The sequence below is a fragment of the Bactrocera tryoni genome, unplaced genomic scaffold (genome assembly GCF_016617805.1).
Source record: "Bactrocera tryoni isolate S06 unplaced genomic scaffold, CSIRO_BtryS06_freeze2 scaffold_25, whole genome shotgun sequence".
Lineage (NCBI taxonomy): Eukaryota > Metazoa > Arthropoda > Insecta > Diptera > Tephritidae > Bactrocera > Bactrocera tryoni.
The window spans coordinates 21063441-21076019 of NW_024395977.1; the positions used below are offsets into that span (position 1 = coordinate 21063441).

The window sequence follows — 12579 nt, forward strand, 5'->3', positions numbered from 1 at the left end:
TTGACAGTTTTGCACCACTGTATAAGTATGCCATGAAAGTCCCGCTATATTTACCGGAATGGCTGGGTTCGGTAATTCCATGGAAGTTCTGAGTAGAGACGGAGTTAACAATTTATATTACTAACGTTTTGTCTGTCGTGGCGATTACTAAAAATTTTTCCAGGGGTTTTTTGTGAACCAAAAAAAAAATGCGAAAGTTACTGCGAGACGTCGAAGATAAAGTTATTGTTTTAATTAAAAACAGCTATTCAGCTAGGAAAATTGCCGAAGAGTTAAATATAAGTCGACAAACGGTAATAAATGTGAAGAAAAGACAAAATATTGTCCAAGTTGTAAACGCTGAAGGCCGCCCGCGAAAGCTTACCGATGGTGATGCCCGTGCTGTTGAGCGATTATTATGCAAAAATGAATGTAGGACTCCTCGAGAAGCTGCTTCTAAGTTAGAACTTCAAGCGAGTTCATGGACAGTTCGACGCTCTTTAAATAAAATTGGTATGGTTGCTGCGGTTAAACAAAAAAAACCTGCTTTATCTGAACGAAATGTTAAAGCTAGACTTCATTTTTGCCGAGAACGGAAAGATTGGACAATTGAGGACTGGAAAAGGTTATATGGTCAGATGAGACGAAAATTAACAGGTATCAATCTGATGGTAAGGCATATTTTTGGCATCGTCCGCAAGAAAAGCTTCAGCGTGGACAGGTAAAGCAAACTGTCAAATTCGGTGGCGGAAGTTTGATGATTTGGGGTGCTTCACGTGGTGGCATATTGGTCCTTTGTTTAGAATAAGTGGAATAATGAATAAGGAGATATATCTGCATATTCTAAATTCACAGTTGCCTGACTTCGTGGACGAATGTGCCTATCCAGCGGAGGAAATAATTTTTCAACAAGATGGCGACCCGAAACATACGGCGAAAATTGTCCAAGAATGGCTCCAAAATCAATGTTTTAACACTTTCAAATGGCCAGCACAAAGTCCCGACCTTAACCCGATAGAAAATTTGTGGGCATACGTTAAGCAGCAGCTGGCTAAGTATCGAAATCCGCCTTCCAACATGGACGAACTGTGGAGTCGGGTACAGACGAAGTGGAGAAATATACCCCACTCAATTATTGAAAACTTGGTTGAAAGTATGCCCAGACGCATAAAAAGCGTAATAAAAATAAAGGTCTATGGACAAAGTACTAAGCCCTGTGAAGAACTTAGGGCTAAGTGTATAAGTGCAAAACTGTCAAAATGACTTGTAAATGGAATTTATCGTATATTTTCGTTCAAGAATAAATAAAAGCTGTTCTGTTTTCTATTTTTAATAAATTGAATTATTATCTTTATTTTGGTGTATAAATGTTGCCGATACTGCTAGTAGAAAAAAAGTTATAAGCACCTTTAGTCGCATTCAGTAAACATGTTGACGGTTTTGCTCCCCACTGTACATATGTACTTAAGTATTGAATATATTAAACTTAAACTGTACCTTTACAAGTGGTATACAGAACTTGTTACTCGGCAGTCGATAATGATAAAGTGACCTCGAGGCTATTGTTCCAGTTGCTTATATAGGCTATGCTTATCGCTGCTCATACTATTGAGATGCTAGTTGTTTACTAGTAAATAACTATTTGGGTTGTTATTGTTTGTTGTACTGATAGTGCGCTTCTATTGTTCTAAGATAAAGTTGTTTTGATGATTTTTCTTTAATGTTTACTGAAAGATAAGGTTGTGGTTAAAGGTTAAAGTATTAACTCTCCCCTCTCTTGTGAAGAATAGATCTCCTGATCTATACTTGAGTCTTGAGTAGATGAGTCATTCCTACACGTTCTATGGTAGCGTTGTAGTTTCTTAGATATACAGTTGTTTGATAATTTATATATAGTTTGAATATTACAAATATACTTAATCCTAGGACTACATACAAGTACTCCTATAGTTATGAACATATTCTTGATTGGGTGTTCTTCAAATGGTATTAAAATTTGTTTAATTTTTTAATGTTGTCAAATTGATATTCGTTTTCTGATTTCAATATTTCAAGAATGTGAATTCTTTCGTTTCCATTAGCTATAATATAATCTTTAATTTCTTGTTCCTGGTTGTGGAATACTTCTGAGTCAATAATAATTGTTTCATTAAATTGTATTAAATTCGATCCTTCAATTGCTTTTCCGTTTAAAATATGTTTTCCTTGTAATACGACATTACCATGTCCTAAATCTATAATAGGTGCGTTATTTTCTTGGATAACATTACAATGGGCTTCGTAACCTTTGATCATTGGTATTGTACAATTGTCATTAGGTTCTTGTTTACAAATATATTTACTTAAATTACTTTTACATTTAGATGCTAATATTATTTTATCTCCACATTTACTTACGATTTTATTCATATCCAAAATGCCTTGACGATAGGATAATGGAGTAACTTTGTATGTTGTGCATTTCTTTTCAATGACTGGATATTTATAAATTACAATGAAAGTGTCGTCTAATCTACCTACATGCGTGTCTGCATATTCGAGTATGTCAATAACCGGTATACTAGTTTGTCCCTTTCCTAATATCCTTTCAATCTCGTCCGTATTTATTGCTGCTGAATAAAAATTTCCGTTGTTCGCGAAATTAATTGTCATAGTTAAGTCAAATAACTCCTTGTATAATTCCTGCAATACAACTTTTTGTTTAATTGCCTTAATATTAAATGTTTTCATCATTATTTCAAAGTTGGAATTAATTTGTCTTTGTTTGTTATTATTTTCAATTATGTCGTTGAGTATTGTTTTAATTTCAATCAGGTCGACGTGGTCTGGGACTCCTGTGATAAATTTCAAAATCGATCCTAAGAAATCAAGAGATCTTGAGCGTCTGGCTCGTCCATTATTCAGTAGTTGTTTTCTGAGGATTTATATTCTGTTGAACAATGCTGTTTCTGTTGCGTCTTCACTAGGCATCTCTCCTTTATGTTCGGCGATTTTGTAGTATGGTTTAAGTATTTTGCTTAAGTTCGTCATATGGAATAGGTACTCATGTTCTTGATACAAAAATAATGGGTCAGTCTCGGTTAACACGTACTTGCGATCTTGTAAGTCGGTTATTTCCTGAGCTAAGGATGTTGCTAGGATTAATGTTAGCGTTATCATCATCATTGTTTCTGAGGTTGTCCTTGTGTACGATCTTCCCCTCCGTTGTTAAAATTGTGTCCTCACGATTCTCTTGTACGGTTTTCTTCAAATAGCGTGGATTTGTTTTATTTCGTCGGTTTTGTTTCACATAAACTGTTTGTCCTGTTTTATATTCCTTTTGTGTTCGTTTTTTATTGTGGTATGATAGCATATACTCCTGCTTATTTTCGATCAGTTCTTTTATTACTTCAGTCTTGCTCCTTTCAAAAAATAATTCGATATGTTTTCTTTTTGTGACGGAATGTATTGTCCTATTGTATTCCTTGATTGCGTTGAATAGTTCTTCAGTCGCAGTTGATTTATTTTGTTTAATGCGCATTCTAGTAATTTTCAGAATGGTTGAATGCAGCCGTTCAACTTGAGCGTTCGATGTTGAATGGTTTGCTGCGGTCATTGAATGTTCAATATATAGCCGTTGGAATAGAGCTTTTTGCTGCTATGCTATTAAATATAGTCTCGTTATCAGTCATTAGTTTATTACAAAATGGGAATATTTGTATGAGTACTTCCTCTAATATTTTGTAGAATTCTCTTTTGTCGTTTAATTTTCTCATATATGCGTATTTTGAGAATCTATCTATACATGAGAGATACATTGTTTTATCGATTTCAAATATGTCCATTTGTATTTGTGTGCCTATACCTTCAGGTATGGGTGTTTTTGCATAAACTTGTTTTGTCGGGTGGCGTTCGTATTTGTTCTCTTTACAAATGCTACAATTTCTAGTTAGTCGGATTACATCATTTTTTATATTTGGCCAATAGCAAGTTTCTAGTATCTCTAATGTATTATTTTTTGCGTTTCTATGTGCTCTTTCATGCGTATGTTTAATTATATTTTCTCTATCCTCTTCACTCGTAATGTCCTTTAATAGATTTTGACAAAAAACCTTTTTCTCTATATTAAATGAAGAGTTTATAACATCATGAATTTCATACCAGGTTTCTAGTGTAGTGTGAAATGCGGTCGTGATATTGGGTTTGATAATTTTCGTTAGTGTATCTATCAAGTCTTGTGATGTGATGTGATTAACATAAAATCTCTCGTGGTTTGCAAAAATTGTTGCTCTTTCTAATGCATTTTGTTCACATTTTTTATCACAATTTTTGTTTTAAATTGGTTCAGTGGAGCGCTGACATCTTTAATTCTGATTGACGAGGATGATTCCTGCGAGTGTATTGAGTCGTTCGTTGTTACGTTTACTTGACGGCTGAGTGCGTCGGCTACTACATTTAAATCTCCTTTAATATACAGTATCCGACAAAACTATGTATACCCCATGAAAGTTGAAAAGAAAATTATCATATCTTTTGAAAAGTGAAGTTTATTTTTTTGCATGGTTTTTGTTTTTGCTTATGAGTATATTACATACAAAAAATTAAATTAATTTTCTGCATTTTAGTGCTAGTGACTGCAAAATACGCGGTAATCTGAAAAAGAGAAATTCTTAGGAACGACAAAAGTATGTATACCCGAATAAATTTTGAGGTTACCTTCACACTAGAACTTCAATATTTAGTGTTGCCACCCTTAGCATTAATTACTGCCAATAGACGTCGAGGCATGCTGTCAACCAAGTTTTGAAGGAGTGACTGGGGTATATTTTCCCAGGAGTCTTTCAATTTATTAAAAATCTCGCCTTTATTTGAACGGCAAGAAGATCGGTCAAGCTTGTCATCCAAATATTGCCATAAGTGCTCAATGGGGTTTAAGTCGGGGCTTTGGGCAGGCCATGGTAGGAGTTCTATCGCTTTTTGTTCGAAGTATTCTTTTGCAACCCGACTTGTATGCTTGGGGTCGTTGTCCTGCTGGTATATGAAGTTATCCTGTATGCCCATTTTTTGCGTAGCTGGCTCCAAATTGGTACTTAACATTTGAACATAAGACTCTCCCGTCATTTTACCTTCGATCATTACGAGATTTGAGAGACCACTGTAGCTAAAACAACCCCAAACCAATACATTTCCGCCTCCAAACTTTATGGTGCTTTGAATGCATTTACTCTAAAGCTTCTCGTGGCTCTTTCGCCAAACTTTTTGCCGTCCTTTAGTATTTTTAAATTCAAATTTGCTTTCATCACTCCAAATTACCTTTTTCCAAAAATTTGGTGGCAGTTTGTAATACTTTTTTGCAAACTCCAATCGTGCCTTTAAATTTTTCTTGCTGATAAACGGTTTTTTAATCTTGTAGTGGCTGGAATACCCGTCCTCTCGAATTCTTCGTTGAATTGTTCGCTCGGAAACATCTATTTGAAGGCTCTGCCTAATAAATCGGGCTGATACAGTCGAATCTTTTTTCACTTCTCTCACTATTTTTGTCTCTTCGCGCACTGTAGTTACTCTAGGGCGGCCTGATCTTGGAGCACTCTCTAGCCCACCATTTTTTTGGTAATTTTTGATCACTTTTTGGATTGTGGCCTTGCTTTTAGAATATTTGTTTGCAATTTTTCCGTATCCCATTCCATCTAAATGATCATGAACAATCAATTTTCGCAAGTCAACGCTTATTTCTGCAGATCTTGGCATTTCACTAAATAAAATCTTTATATTATTTACCCAAACACTTTTATCGAGTATAAAATAATGAAATTTTACCTTTGTCGAGTTTGTTTCTAAATATTTGCAAAAACTATTTACGCAAAGAAGCACTACGCACAAATATTGCCACGGTATACATAATTTTGTCGCCTGCAAAGTTCAACTGATCATCAACAAGAGCACATTCTGCAAGCAAAATAAAAGCTAACGGTAAATATCATACCGTTATTATTTGTCAACTTACAGTGTGCACTTACCGTATGTACAAATTTTGAATTGTTGAACTTTTGAAAAAAATATTCAAAGAACAATTGAAAATGTGCTGGGGTATACATAGTTTTGTCGGATACTGTATGTAATTTTTGCTCCGTATTCTTCTATAAAATTTTTCCAAAATTAGGGATTGATGATCGGTGTAAATAGTAGTATTACTAGTGAGGCCATACAGATAATTCCTAAGTTTCTTCAGTGCCCAAACGATTGCTAACATTTCTTTTTCGTTTGTTGAGTAATTCTGTTCAGTTCGCGTTAATGTACGTGAAATGAATGCTATAGGTTTCTTGCCTTGTGACAATACAGCTCCAATCGCATGATTGCTTGCGTCTGTAGTCAAATCAAATCCTTTTCCAAAATCTGGTTGGAATAATTCTATTTGTTCTTTTAGTTTATTTTTTAGTGTTTCAACTGCTTTAAGTGCTTCGTCATCTAATTTTACATGTACTGAGCTACTTTTATTCTTTGAAATATTACCATTCTCTCCTGGTAGGTAGAGTGTTAATGGTTTCGTTATGGATGCAAATCCTTTTATAAATTTTCTATAATATGAGGTCATTCCCAAGAAAGATCTTAAGTCTTTCAAATTTGTAGGGGTTTTGTACCTATCTATAGCTTCTATTTTTCCTGGATCTACTGTAATTCTACCGTTTTTAATTATATGTCCTAAAAATTCTGTCTGTCTTTGAAAAAATTTTGACTTTTCATCCGAGATTTTCATATTGGCAGCGTGTAAAGTGTGTATTATATTGGTGATATCTTTCATATGTTGTTCAGGGTTAGCTGAATATATTAGGACATCATCTATATACACGTATGCGCATACTCCTATGAATGGTCTGAGGATGTCGTCAACGCATCTTTGAAAGATCGACGGTGCGTTTTTCAGTCCAAATGGTAATCGTAGAAATTCATATTTGGCATTATTTATTGAAAATGCTGTTTTTTCCTTGTCTTCTTTTTTTATTTTAATTTGATGAAATCCTGATTCTAAATCTAGCGTCGTGAAGTATTGTGCTTCTCCTAGGTTTTGGAGCATCATGGTGATGTCCGGAATGGGATATCTATCAGCGATTGTTTGCGCATTTAACTTCTGGAAGTCAATAACCATGCGTCTTTTTGGGTTGCCTTGCTCGTCATTCCCTTTTTTAGAAACTGTCCATATGGGTGAATTGTACGGGCTTTTGCTTGGCTGTATTATTTCATTATCTAATAATTTTTTTATTTCAGTTTCTACAAATGCTCTATCCGCTTGGGGGTATGGATACTGTCTGACCCAAATAGGATTATTGGTTTCTGTTCTGATTTCTGCCTCTACTGTAGTTACGTAGGGTCATTTCTTTTCATTAATTCAGTTATTTCTTTTTTATACATTTCTTCTCCTATCATATAATTTATTCTTGTTAATTTATTCTTTTTCACAATTAATACATTTCTTTCGGTATCTATCATTGCTTTCATTTGCTTTAAACCTTTAATTCCTATCAAGAAATCGAAATCTTGTAAGTTATCGAGTTCTAAAAATTCCATACTGAATCCTATTATATTCACTTTCTTTTTATATTTAATTAATGATTTACCGTGTAAAGTAGCGGCTTGTTTTTTACCTTCTACTTCTATCCTTTTTGCGTGAGGGAATTTTGGATTAACATAATTTTCTTCTGCACCACTATCAATTAAAATATACACTGAGTTACCTTCTTCTGTGGTCCTTACAAGCGTTGGCAACCCATGCCTTAGAATAAAAAATATTCTTCCTGTTCGTATTCTGTATTTGATTGTTGATCGTGTGTAATTTGGTTGATCCGTTGATTCTTCGGTTGTATCGGGTGATTTTTTAAGAGCTTGATAACTTTTTTTAAAAAAAAAACGCATAAAATTTGCAAAATCTCATCGGTTCTTTATTTGAAACGTTAGATTGGTTCATGACATTTACTTTTTGAAGATAATTTCATTTAAATGTTGACTCATGTGGTTTCAACAAGATGGCGCTACATGCCACACAGCTCGCGATTCTATGGCCATTTTGAGGGAAAACTTCGGAGAACAATTCATCTCAAGAAATGGACCCGTAAGTTGGCCACCAAGATCATGCGATTTAACGCCTTTAGACTATTTTTTGTGGGGCTTACGTCAAGTCTAAAGTCTACAGAAATAAGCCAGCAACTATTCCAGCTTTGGAAGACAACATTTCCGAAGAAATTCGGGCTATTCCGGCCGAAATGCTCGAAAAAGTTGCCCAAAATTGGACTTTCCGAATGGACCACCTAAGACGCAGCCGCGGTCAACATTTAAATGAAATTATCTTCAAAAAGTAAATGTCATGAACCAATCTAACGTTTCAAATAAAGAACCGATGAGATTTTGCAAATTTTATGCGTTTTTTTTTTTAAAAAGTTATCAAGCTCTTAAAAAATCACCCGATATATTAGCATGACTTGTATTATCTCGTACTCGTTTGTATCCCAATGCACCTGCTACCTTCTTAAATGGATTTTGATAATTCTGTCGAGGCTGCGGATTTCGTGGTGGTTGTTGCTGATTCTTGTTGTAACCTTGTCTCGTTGGTCTACGGAATATGGTAGATGAATCGATATCCATTGGTTCAACTGGGGGTTGTTGTTGATAAGAATAATTATTCTGATGATGATTGCTGAAATTATGATTCTCATGATGGTTGTATCGTGGAATGTACTCGAGGTTCTGATGGCGTGAATCATGTTGCATTGTACGGGCGATACTGTAGGCATCTGCTAATGTTGTGCAGGCTCGTGCATAGATGGCATTCTTGATAGCTACACTTCTCAGTCCAGTGACGAATGTTCTGATTGCTTTAGCTTGGATTTCTTGTGTCAATACTTGGATTATTCGTTCTTCCTTGTGTGTCATCTCAATCTTGGATAGCACTACATTCAATGCTTGGTTCAGATTGTCATAATATACATGCAGTGGTAGTTCTTTTTGTTGTATTTTCATCATATCTTCCTCCAGAACGTATATTGGTCGTTTGTCGGCATAGGAATCGTCTAGCCTATCGATGATGTCTTGGAAGTTTCTATTTACGTTGTGGTTGATCAGGATCTGTGCTGCTTTGCCAGTAATTTTTCCTCTGATCATTATTAATACTTGGGCATATACATTATGTCCTTCGAATTGTCGTATGTCTTCCATTAATGTGGTTGCTACTTTCCTCCAATTCCTCAATTCGTTGTAATCACCATTAAATTGTGTTAGTGTTTTAAACATATTCAGATCCACTTCTTCTGGTCTGGTGTAAGAACATATTTGTTCTGTTCGCTGTGGAATGGTTGCACTTCCTCCTAATTGTAGTTCGGATAACTGTCGTTGCAGATCGGCGACTACGTGGGTTAATGCAATTAAATTTGCTTGTTCTGTCATCTTGCTGGTTTATTTGTTGATTTATTTTACTAAAAATCGGTCTCCAGTTGTATTCTTGGAGCGCTGCTTGATATGGTATTCTTTCTATGAAAGCGTGTTGTTTGCTAAGGATGGTATATTGATCCTTTACTTTCAATTTGTTGTCGTATTAGGATTTTTATGTGAATCCCTTTTGATTGACGTTGTGTGGGATGATGAACTGGTAAACTTCTTGGATGGTTTAAATGAATCCTTTTTTGTTTCCAGGGACTAGGTTCTTCCCTTTCAGGCAGACTGACTAAGGATATTATTGATGATCCTTTTTTGTTGCTGCCCCACGTTGGGCGCCAGTTAATTTATTTACTCGTTATGAATAAAATAAATATAATTTTAAGTCAGCCAATGAGATTGGTACTGACTGATCCTTTATTCGTTTAATAATTCACAGTATACACATGTACTTAAGTATTGAATATATTAAACTTAAACTGTACCTTTACAAGTGGTATACAGAACTTGTTACTCGGCAGTCGATAATGATAAAGTGACCTCGAGGCTATTGTTCCAGTTGCTTATATAGGCTATGCTTATCGCTGCTCATACTATTGAGATGCTAGTTGTTTACTAGTAAAAAACTATTTGGGTTGTTATTGTTTGTTGTACTGATAGTGCGCTTCTATTGTTCTAAGATAAAGTTGTTTTGATGATTTTTCTTTAATGTTTACTGAAAGATAAGGTTGTGGTTAAAGGTTAAAGTATTAACTCGCGCGAGTTAAGGAATGTATTGCTTATAATAGTAACAAACATCAAAACAACCTTTTGTCTCAGTAAACAGAATGCAGAAACAACCTTGAGTTGGAACAATTGAAATGCACTATCACTGCAACAAACAATCCTAAACAAACAAGTATCAAAACAACATTGAGTTTGAATACCACAACAACCTTATCTTAAAACAAAGCAATTGTATCTAAGCAAGCAATATACAAGGTCTGTCGCAAAAGAAACAGAACTTTTTAAATATAACTGTTTCTGGTGGTGCCACCTATTGGTGGGTATATGAATGAAAAAGTTTGTTCTCTTGTTGACATTTCGTAAAAATTTTAAGACAATTGGATAACTACAATCAATGTTATCGATCAAAAAGTGACAGCAGCTTTTGGTCATCGGTCGTAAAATGCAAAGAGCAAATATTAAATTTTGTTTTAAACTTGGGAAAACGTTTACTGAAACATTTCAAATGATGAAAAAAGTTTATGGTGATCAGTGCCTATCCTGTAGTAATGTGCATGAGTGGTTTAAGCGATATCAAGAAGGTCGTGAGGACCTCTGTGACGATCAGAAGTCGGTCGTCTTCAGAAGTCAAAAATAAAGACAATGCTGATTTGTTTTTACGATTCCGAGGGTATTGTACACCGAGAGTTCGTCCCACCTGGCCGAATGATTAATGCTGTGTTTTACCTTGGTGTTATGAAGCGTCTTTTGGCACGCATTCGTCGTGCTCGACCACAATACCGTGAGGCAGGGTCCTGGCGCCTGTTGCACGATAATGCGCCGTGTCATCGGTCGACGCTTGTCACTGATTTTTTGACAAAAAACTCCATATTAACCATTAATCACTCACCCTACTCACCTGATCTGGCACCCTGTGATTTTTACCTATTTGGAAAACTTCATTTGCCCAGGACAGGTTTCAGGACATTTCAGCTATCCAAAAAGCGACGACCGATATTCTCAAAAGCATTCCGAAAAATTACCTTAAACACTAATTTGAAATGCTAATTGACCGGGCTAAACGCAGTATCGAAGCACAAGGAAACTACTTTGAATAAAAAAATATAACTTTTGAAAAATATTAATTTTTTGTTGTTTTTTTGACAGTCCTGTTTCTTTTGCGACAGGCCTTGTATATGTAAACAAACCTAAACAAATAATATAATCTGTACCTTAACAAACTATCAACTAGTAATAAGTAAACATACTAGTTAGTATAAATAGAAGTAAGAACCATGTAATAAGGTAGTCTTAAGAGTATAAATAAAGAGTACACATTTCGGTGCAGCTCAAAATATATTCTTTTGACTCATTTTTACTTAATTTAAATATTAACTCGCGCAGGCTCGTTAAGAATTATTTATGACTTTGACAAAAGTCAGTAAGCCTTCTTGTGACTCTAAGAGAAATGAGAATATTTTGCATCGGCACGGTCCGAAAAAGTCGAATGAGAAAGTGTGAACTAAAGTTTGAGTCAGGTTTGAAAATACTTGAAATAAAATGTGAAGCTAATCTTGGCATTGCCAGTGCGCTGGATGGATAATCCAGTTATTGTCCACATTTGTGGAAGATGAACCAATCGAGACGTGTAAGCGTTGGAAAGGGAAAGAAAAGCAAATTATTGAAGTATCGAGACCAGCTATTGTTTCCAAATATAATAAACACATGGGAGGAGTTGATCTTGCCGACATGCTTATGGAGCTGCATAAAGTGAAACATCGCTCCAATAAGGGGTACATGAAAATATTTCACTGTATGGGAGACATATCAAAATCGTTAATCCACTTATAAAATTCTAGATGGATATCACGACTGAGCTCTTACGCGTTACGCCGGTGTTTTTCAGTTCTACTGAAAAGAAAAGGGGACGCCCTAGCGTTATGCAAAATGTAGAAACCGACACAACTCCGGATTCACCTTCTTTCACAGAAGCGTCTAGTTCGAAGCGCCGTCATGTTGTTGAAGAACCCCTCAACTCAAAGCGATATGATGAAAATGGTCATTGGATAGTTTGGGGAGAGAAAGGACGATGTCTTCTTAGTAAAACCGGAACACATCTCTCAAAATGCTTAAATGTGGTGTTGATCTATGCTGCAATACGCACAACAAGAACTATTTTTTATCTTATCACACTTAAAACACAAAACAAACATATATGTATTATATATGATAAATAAGGACAAATCCCTTGTATATATACTTTTTTCTTTGCATGTATTTATATCACTCCAATGCTACCATAAACGCAACTTTCAATATCCTTTGACCGCATCACGCTAGAGAGCTAAAACTTTTCTTGGCAGTTAATTGAGGCATTTTAAGTCAGAAAATCAAGAAAAAAAAATGTCTGGTAGTTGGTTTAGGTGCGGTCCTGAAAGGGTTAAAAGTTGATAGATTGCTAAAATCAGTGATAATAATAAAGTATGAAATGTGTGT

General features: G+C 35.2%; 1 protein-coding gene across 2 annotated transcripts in view; it reads right to left on the bottom strand.

Annotated features, from left to right (window-relative positions):
* LOC120780307 (eukaryotic translation initiation factor 4B-like) overlaps nucleotides 1–12579 on the bottom strand; it is a 55100-nt gene that overhangs the window by 14587 nt on the left and 27934 nt on the right. The window lies entirely within an intron of this gene.